The following is a 9,363-nucleotide window of genomic DNA, read 5'->3' on the forward strand; positions in this document are numbered from 1 at the left end:
GCCTAACCGAGCCACACCCGGCAGCGTTTCCCGACCCTGCCTGTGCTTCCCAATCCTGGAACACACACTCCGGCCGCGTCCCCGGAATTCCCACTCAGCGGCCCGGGACGGGCCCCGCGGGGCTCTGAGGAGACGCCGAGGTCACAGACCACGGCCGCGCTGACACCTCTTCCACCTGGCCACCGCGGGGACCAGGAGCAAGCACCTGCCGGCAGAGGAGCAGAGCCACGTCCGACCACCACGCCTGGGTAGGGGCCGTGAGGTCGCTCGTGACCACGGGAGCCACCGTGTCACTGGGGAGACATCGGGACATGGGGAGGGCGCACGGAGTCCTGCCCGCGCCCCCGGGCGACGGTGAGGGGGGTTTCTCACTGTCCTCCTTTCTCTCGGTGATCCTCTGTCCATTTCCCTCTCGTCTTTCCTTCACCCCGTGTGGACGCCGCGGTGTCGTCGTCAGCGCCACCCTCACTCCTCAGGACCTGCTCCGCGTAGCCGCCGTTCCGGGCGGCTTCCGGCGACGAGCTCTGTGCGGACAGCGGCTCCTCCTGGCGGGGCGGCGGCCACCCGGGCTGCCGTGCGGGAGCCTCGCCCAGGTGTCCACGGCACACGGACACGACAAAGTCCTGGGGTCACATCTGGAAACGGGAGCGAAGGGGGTCCCTGGGCAAAGAATGAGGGCGGAAATCAGGGCCTGCGGGGGCTCAGAGCAGGTGCTGAGGAGGACAGTCAGGAGGTGGCGAGGAAAGAGACCCCGATTTCTCCCCCGAATACTCCCCTGGGAGAGCAAGGTCTGCTGCGCCGAGGGCCACACTGCTGGCGCCTGGGCGAGTTGCCCTGATTAGTAGCACTGGGCGGCGGTCGATGGCAGGAGCTCACTGGTCATCATTGTCTAGAAAAGGATCGTGTCTGGGAAGAACACTGGCCCAAGAGTCGGGAACTCTGAGTTTTGCCCCTTAATAATTGTGCAACCGAGGACAGATAACTTCTTGTGGCATCAGATTCCTCATCTGCCCGGTAAAGAAGATGGGTTAGATCGGTTGCTCTCCACACGGCCTGCTCATTAGAACGCGTCAGGGAGCCTTTAGGAAACACCGATGCCCGCGTCTTGCGCCCAGACGTGTTGATTTAATCGGTCTAGTGTGAGGCCCAGGAATTGGATTTTTTTTAAAGCTCCTCAGGTAACTCTAATCTGTAGCCAGAATGGTGAACCACAGAACAGATGAGCTTTCTGCCCTGTCTGGGTTTGAGAATTCTGAGTCTCTGTTATAACTCGGGTGACCAAGCACCCCAGTCTGCCCAGGACTGTCCCAGTTTTGAAACGGAAAGTCCTCTGTTCCAGGGAACCCCTCAGTCTCTGGCCACTTTCCACATCATTCCCCCATGGCAAAAAGAAAGAACCTTAGAACTCTCTGGGGTGTGTGTTTACGTGTGTGGGCTCCATGTGACCACCAGCCCGTGAGTAAGCAAATGTAAGACTCCACTGCTCAGCTGCTACACAACTGCCTGCCTTTAAAGTACACATTTGAGCAAAACCGACCTTGCCCAGACTTCTGAAGATCAATCATCTTAGCCTCTTTCCTATTCTCCAACATGATACTTGGAGAAAGCATGTGTTTTGTTTTTCTCCTGACTCAAGAGTAAAACAAAGAAAAATTAAGAGCAGAATAGTTGGAAAAGACATTCACTCATTCAACAAATATCTGTCCAACCTCTACCCGCCGATCCTCTCACTGGCCAAATCACATCCAATCCGCCACCAAGGCACACTTCCTCCGCCCTCAAAACACACCCTGAATCTCAAAACACACCCCTTCTCACTGTCCCACTCCTGTCACCCTAGTGCAGTGGGTCTCAGACTTGAGGGACTTCAGAGTCCCTTGGGGGAGCTTGTTAACATCCTCATTCCGGGGCCAGAGCTTCTGATCTAGGATGTCTGGGCGGGACAGAGAATGTGCATTTCCAGCAGGGTCCAGGGTGTCACTCGTCGTGTTCTAGGGCAATGGCACGAGAGATACGGCAGCCTGGGACCCTGGACTCCAGGAGAGGACCTGCCCTGTGGGCTATGGGGCTTTCTTTCTAACTGTGGCAAAATAAACAGAGTAAGACTGACCATCTTAACCATTTTCAAATGTACAGCGCAGGGGTGTTAAACACAGTCACGCTGCTGTTCAACCTTCACACGGTCCACCTCCATAACTACTTGCATCTTGCGAAACTGAAACTCTGTTCCTATTAAACAACTTCCCCACTTTCCCCTCCCCCAGTCCCAGGCAAACACCTTCTACTTCCTGTCTCTGTGAATGTGACCACGCTAGGGACCTTGTAGAAGTGGAACCACACACTGCGTTTCTTTCTGTGATTGGCTTATTTCACTTAGCAAAATGGCCTCAAGGTCCATTCATTTCGCAGCATGCGTCAGAAAGTCCTTCTTTCGCGAGGCTGAATAATATTCCATTGTAAGTTTACACGGCATCATGTCTATCCCCTCATCTGTAGATGGACACTTGGGTCGCTTCCACATCTTGACTGTTGTGAAGGATGTTGCTACGAACATGGATGTTCAAGTATCTCTGCCTTTGTTTCTTTTCTATATTCAGAAGGGCAATTGCTGGATCACATCGCGCGGTAATCCTATTTTTAATTTTTTAACGACTCACCGTGCTACGTTGCAAGCGGCCGCACCACTTTCCATTCCCGCCAGCAGCGCACAAGGGTTGCAGTTCCTCTACATCCTCACCAACGTCTTTTATTTTCCATTTTTTTGATAGCAGCCATCCTAGGCTGTGGAGTTTTAAGCTACATGATTAAGGAAATCTGTGCGATTGCAGTTTTTAGAAGGCCTTAATGGGAACTCAGTGGCAGAGAGGAGGTAAATGCACTTTGAAAGGGAAACGTTTGACCTTGGCTCTGCGGAGACTTCTCTCGTCGCCCCTTCACCCGCATCCTCCGTCTCCACCTTCTTCTACCCAGTTCCCAGCTCAGTGCGTTACTCATTAGCTCTTATTAAACCCCTTGTCCTGTAGAACAGTCACCTTGCCCACGTGGCCGGCTGGTTCCTTCTTGAGCCAAGAACCAGAATGAACTAAATTCTCAGGTTTTTATTTTTATTTTTTATTCAGGTCTCACTCTGTCACCCAGGCTGCAGTGTAGTGCCATCGTCAGAGCTCATTGCAACCTCAGACTCCTGGGCTCAAGCGATCCTCCCTCCTCAGCCTCCTGAGTAGCTGGGACTACAGGCACGCGCCACCACCAGGCCCAGCTAATATTTTTATTTTAAATTTTGTAGAGATGGGGTCTCACTATGTTGCCCATGCTGGTCTTCAACTCAAGTGACCCTGTCACCTCAGCCTCCCAAAGTGCTGGGATTTCAGATGTGAGCCACAACAGCTAACCTCAACCAGGTTTTGAAGAGTGGAAGTTTGAGTGAGTTCTCAGGTGCTTCTTAAATCACACCCATCTTTTTCCAGAATGACAGAGCAAAGTTCCTTTGGTTTAAGGAGCAATAAGGCCTGGTGGGGGCCTTATTGGTGGGCTCTAAAAGTGACTTTTTTCTGTGCTACTGCAGAGAACTATCTGAATAATTACTTTTACCTGCAGAGCTGCTGTTTGAATACAGTTGTAACCTAACAGTTTTTCTTAGCTTTTGTGTTTTGTTTGCCACTAGCGTAAACCCTCAATGTTTCTTTATTTGGTGGTTATTTCCCTAAGTTGGCAGAGGCCTGTGAGCAGCGTACCGTAAGCCTCGAGTTAGTACAGTGCCCAAGCCCGCCCTCGACATGGTCCTGCAAATAATGTAATGTTGCCATCTGTCACCCCACACACACTCTGCACTCACGCCCCATCTCAGCCAGCACTCTTGGTCCCCATGGGCTGCGAGAGCAGCTGTGACAATGCGCTGAGGCACTCTGTGTTGAGCTGTGTCCACCTCGCTCCCTGACTGCTAGCAGACGTGACGTTCCTGGTGCGCTGGGAGTGCCCCGGAGGCTGCGGCATGTTTCTCCCGGAAGCAGCTTGTCTGGCTCCTGGAAAGCTCTTACACCTTTGGTGGAATGAGGATGAGGGAAGCCCAGGCCTGCTGTGTATCTGCTCAGCAGGTTAGTTACCTTGGTAAGTGCTCAGGGATGTGCTTATCTCTTTATTGATAAGAGTTACCTAAAAGAAATTAACACTCTGATACCATAGTAACTGCCCTGTCCCGAGTCCATTCCGGGAACAGAGTGCCCTTTACCCAGGTTTATGGTCCGATAGATTGAGACAAAGGTACTGTGGACTTTTCATGTCATTCCGCTTCTTTAAGAGCTGGGAGGAGTACACAGCGTGCCCCTGTGGTTTCCCTGTCCCTGCCCCGGGGGACACCAGAGTGAAGTGGGGGTGGGAACCAGCCTTCGCTGTCCTTCGGCTCCCCTCAGTTTCAGCTCGTTGGGTCTCGTGCCCACCTCCAGACTTTCTGTGCCACTCTTAAACCGTCGCTGGGAGGCCGGCGCCAGGGCTCACGCCTGAAATCCCAGCACTTTGGGAGGCCGAGACGGGAGGATCACTTGAGCCCAGGAGTTGGAGACCAGCCTGGGCAACATAGTGAGACCCCTTCTTTACAAAAAATTAAAAAATTAGGTGGGCCTGGTGGTGTGCACTTATAGTCCCAGCTACTTAGGAGGCTGAGGCATGAGGATCGCTTGCGTCCAGGAGTTCGAGGCCGCAGTGAGCAGCCTGGGTAGCAGAGCAAGACCTTGTCTCTAAAGTAAAAAAATAAAATAAAATAAAAAATCACTCGGGGAAAGGGGATTGTTGGATTTGATCCTGGAAGGAAACAGAGATCCTTCTTCCTGCCTTTCTCTCTGGCCCTCAGTTAACGCCCTGTATTAAGGAAAGTAGCTTTTAGGTCTTAGGAACTGCAGTGAGGTACATTCCTCAGCCCAGCAGACCTACGAGAGATGATTTTCAGCAACCCGGAGAAAGTTCTTGAACGGGAAAGTGACTCGCTTCGTTTCTTTGCCGCTGGAGTGACCACCTGTCCAGCTCGCGCTGAGCTTTATTTCGAGTTCCTCCTGACTCGCGGGCTCTCGCCTGCGGCAGCACGGAGCCGGAAGTACGACGCTGCCGGGCGGTGGCCGAGGAAGGAAGGACGACAAGAGCAACCCGACGGGGCCGGACTCGCTGCTTCCCGCCGGCCGTGACTGGAACCACAGAAACCCCACTGAAAAGCAAGCAATCGACCTCTCAGCGGTGCGTGACCCTGACGAGCGCCAGCCTGTGGCGGGGCGGGGTCCGGCAGGCGCCCGAGCCGGAGCATCTCTCCGAGGACGACGAGACGAGACGTAGTGCAGCAGCCGCAGACACTGAGTCGGATGCGAATCCCCAACCGCGTCGAGAAGCGCCGCGCGCACAGACGGCTGCCGCGATCGCCGAGGCTCGGCCCGGCCCGAGCAGGCAGGAGTCAACGTGAACATTTTACAGGCGAGATGCCAGGTGTGGCAGGTGCGCGAACCGCAGAAACCGCCGCGATCTGGCCCCTGCGCTCCGTCACTGAGGGGACCGATGGAGCAGCGCAGGGGCGGGCGCTGCAGGCCCGAGGGCTGGGGAGTTCGGGGCACAGGCGGTGCCGCTGCCGCCCTGCGCATTCAGCAGGCCGAGGCCGCCACTGTGATACCCTCAGCCTTTCCCAACTCATGAGATATCTGGGACAGGCATTCACAGCCAGTGAATCTTTCCTGGAGGCTCTATCCTCTAAGGCAGGTAGGGAACTTCAGAGAAAGCGCTTCCCTCATTTGCTGTTCCCGGGGCTCTCAGTTTGAAGTCTAAAGCAACATATTTTGGGGTCTCATTTTCTGAGCCCCAACAACATCACAGTAAGAATACTAAAAATCTATGGAGAAAAGGAATCCTTCAAATTGATTAGAGTAAAAAGATACATTAACTTCAAAGGAACATTAAGGAAATCAATATATCTTTGGGTTTTAAATATTAAATCTGTGTTAATTTACTTACTAACTGCACACACGAGTTATTCTGGGTCAGACCAGATTTCTTATTAATTTCCTATTAATTCCTCACAGGATAAAATAAGCTTATTTGGCCCTTCCTTTCCCCAGGCCACACCCCAGGGTAGACCCAGTGGAAGCTCTCAGGGACTCACTGCACAACTGGACGGACACTCCACAGGCCACGGCCGAGAAAGCGTAACTTCTCTTTGCAGCTGTCTTCGTCCCCTCCTGAAAGCATAGCCTCCTTTTTCTCACCCTCTGACGTGTAACGAAACCTCTGGGGCCACACGGCCTCTAGCATCTTGGCTTTTATAAACTGCAAATGTCTCTGCATTTTAGCTTCTCATCCTTTCTCTTGTAAATACACAGGGACAGAACACTGCCAGGAATCCAGAGGCTTAACGCAGGGACCTAATCCGAGGTGTAACCATCTGACTCTCCCTGGAACATAAGTTTTATTATTCTTTCGGATAATAGCTTGACAAGATAAATGACTGCAGATCTAATTCTCATGGTACATGAATGGTCCAAGGAAGCTGAGGCTGGTAGAGGAGCGCTAAGAAATCCAGATACGTTGTATTTCCCAATATTGTAGGTTAGAGAGCCACACAATGACATCTTTAAAGTGCTTAATGAAAATGACAACTGATAAAGACTCTCTTTGGACCAGATGTTAATCAGCTTCCCCTGAGCCCTCTGCTGGACCGGGCCTGGCCGTGGGTTTCCCTCTTTGTCCCTGCAGAATCCAATTCGAGCAAGAATCCTGCTGTCCTTATAAGTCAGGTTAGCAATATTTTCCACTCTTGGCCTCTGACCACCTTCAGTATCTCATCAAATTTCTCATCCCCGCCCTTAATATCTTATCGCTGTGGCCATCCTTTACCAAGAATTCTGTTGAGTTGACCTCCTGATTGAAGGATGGCCTTGTTAGTGAAATAACTGAAAAATGATCTCACTCATAGTTTCTCAGTAAGGGCTAAGATCAATCATACGAGCTTTCTGTCTGTCTGTCCCTCTCTCTCTCTAACAGGCACGCCACGGAGATCTGTTTTCACAAAGTCTGAAAAGAGGTGAACAGAAAGCAAATGTACATTTTTTTTTTATATTCACCATACTTACAGACTCAAACCTGCTTTTACAATTTGCTTATTACAGCCTTGAAGAGTTCCTGAACAGCGGGACAGCAAGGTTGCGGGTGCAAGCTTCAGGGCAGAATTACTGACAAGCTCACAATCTCCAGGGACAAGCTGCTCTCCAAAGGAAAGGCAGCTGCTTCTGCTATCAGTCAGCCGCTAAGAAAAGAGAAGAGGATGCAGCCGCTCATAGTACTCCGTTAATCTGGCTGCAGCCATAAGGCTGCTTCACCCCAAAATAACAAGGGTGAGAAGCTGGTTTCCAGGCCAACACTGTCTCCCTCTCCCACTTCTGTGTTGGCCCCTTTTCCATCTGGAAAAAGTAAAATAAACTTTTTTCTTGTTCCCATCCTAATTTTGGAGAAATCTTTCTTAAAACCCACGTGCACTAGCTCACAACCTAACAAGTAATTTAAAATCTAAGCTGTTGGAACTCTAAATATTTTTTGTCTTTATTAGGATAAAAGATAAGTCAAATGTTCCTTGCTTAAATTAGGTCAAATGAGTAAACAAAAAAGCAGATTGTATAACAAACACTTCCTCCTCGGACACCGGCAATTTCTAAAAGCATTAACAATATTTTTATTAAATTCTGAGAAAGTACAGTTGCAAAGAAATATATGTTTTCCACGAGGACACTGTGATAAAGTACATACACATATGGTTTCTTTAAAGTGCTATCTCACCTCTGGCTTGAGAACCACCTGTGTCTTTCAACACAACTCCAGTGCTATTGTCAGGTGACACTGGCAAAGGGGTAAACGTGGCCAAACATCTGAGATGGGTCACCAGGGGCCAGTCCAGCTGGGTTACTAAGAGGCCCAGCTGCGGAGCGGGGAGCCAAGAATGGATGTACATCTGCTCTCCTCCCACACCTGGATTTAGGTGTATCTTTAAAACTCCCTGGCATGTTTGTATCTAGCTTTCTCCTTCCTGGGGAATCTAGAGGTTTCATATCGTGGACAGAAAGCTTCAGAGATGGAAGAGATGGATGAGATTCTGTTTCCGGAAATTTAGCAAAAAGTTCTGAAAAAGAACTATTAAGCACAGATTGCTGATTTGGCCTCAAAGGTGTGTTGGGGACACTTTTTGATTCTCCTCCAAGCCACCCGGTCATCCACCTGGTAACATCACCTCGATCTTCATCAAACAACTGCTCCATTTCCTCCCCTCTGACACCCAGGATGCTCCCATCAGTCGTAGCACTTGATGACGCTGATTTTTGGTGTGTGGGAATGTCCGATGAAGAGGTTTCTCATTAGAACTTTGTCCACTTTGCCATCTGTGCCGTTTACTAACTTCATCAGCTTCTCTTGTAGATCATCCAGCATTTTTTGTTGGAGCTCACTTTGATTTTTAAGTTCTTCATTTGTTCTTCCTTTAGCTCTAACTGTCCTGTGAGTCATGATGCTGAATCCAGTGCAGCATTTGCTTCGTCCAAACGTTCCTGTAATGATGTCACTTTTCCATCCAGATTTTCTGCCTTTTTCTCCCATTCGGCTGCGAGTTGTTTTTGCTTTTCTAGCTTAGCCAAATGGATGGCTTTTTCCTCTTGTTGGAAATGCTCTAATAGGATCTGCAGGTTGGCTGGTGACAGAGCATGCTGCTTCACTTGGTCCTGAGAGACAGAAAGCTGCGGTGCAGTTTCATCCCTGTGCTTGGAGACTACACTCAGTTGTTCCTGCGGTGACTGCACCCGCACCCTGGCTTGCTGGCCTGAATCTTCCAATGCATCGTCCGCTTCTAGTTTACTAATGTCTGTTCCTAAAAAATTAATATTCTCTCCTTGAGGTTTGTTACTTCCTGCCTCAAAAGTTCATTTGCATTTAATTATTTAGTGAAATTTTCATTTGAGGAAAGTAACTGATCACTTTCGGCTTTGATTAAGAGGTCTTTTTCCTTAAGTAATTTTTGTAAAATATTTTCTTTGTCCATTAGCTGTCTAATGTCTGCATCGGTTTGCTCATATTTTTTTTGTTCCAGCTCTGCGGTGGCAGCAATCGAGCTGGACAATCTGAAATTATGTTCCCGATGAGTTCTATTGTGCATCTTTTTCTTGCAGGATTCCCTGAGCTCCTCTATCTCTTGCTGAAGAAACTGAGAAGACTCAATTGAGACATCAGACCTACTTGCTCCAAGACACTCTGCTGACTGGGGGGTAAGCGATGATCCAGAAGAGAGCTGGGGTGAAATATCCAGTTTTCCTAAAAGAAGATCCTTGGTATCACAAAGCTGCCCTGTGCTGCGTC

General features: G+C 50.0%; 1 pseudogene; it reads right to left on the reverse strand.

Annotated features, from left to right (window-relative positions):
* Nucleotides 1–94: 94 nt before the first annotated feature.
* Nucleotides 95–9,363, reverse strand: part of LOC105819667 — a 22,259-nt pseudogene continuing 12,990 nt past the window's right edge.

This window comes from Propithecus coquereli, unplaced genomic scaffold, assembly GCF_000956105.1.
Source record: "Propithecus coquereli isolate 6110/MARCELLA unplaced genomic scaffold, Pcoq_1.0 Scaffold496, whole genome shotgun sequence".
In the NCBI taxonomy this organism is placed as follows: Eukaryota; Metazoa; Chordata; class Mammalia; order Primates; family Indriidae; genus Propithecus; species Propithecus coquereli.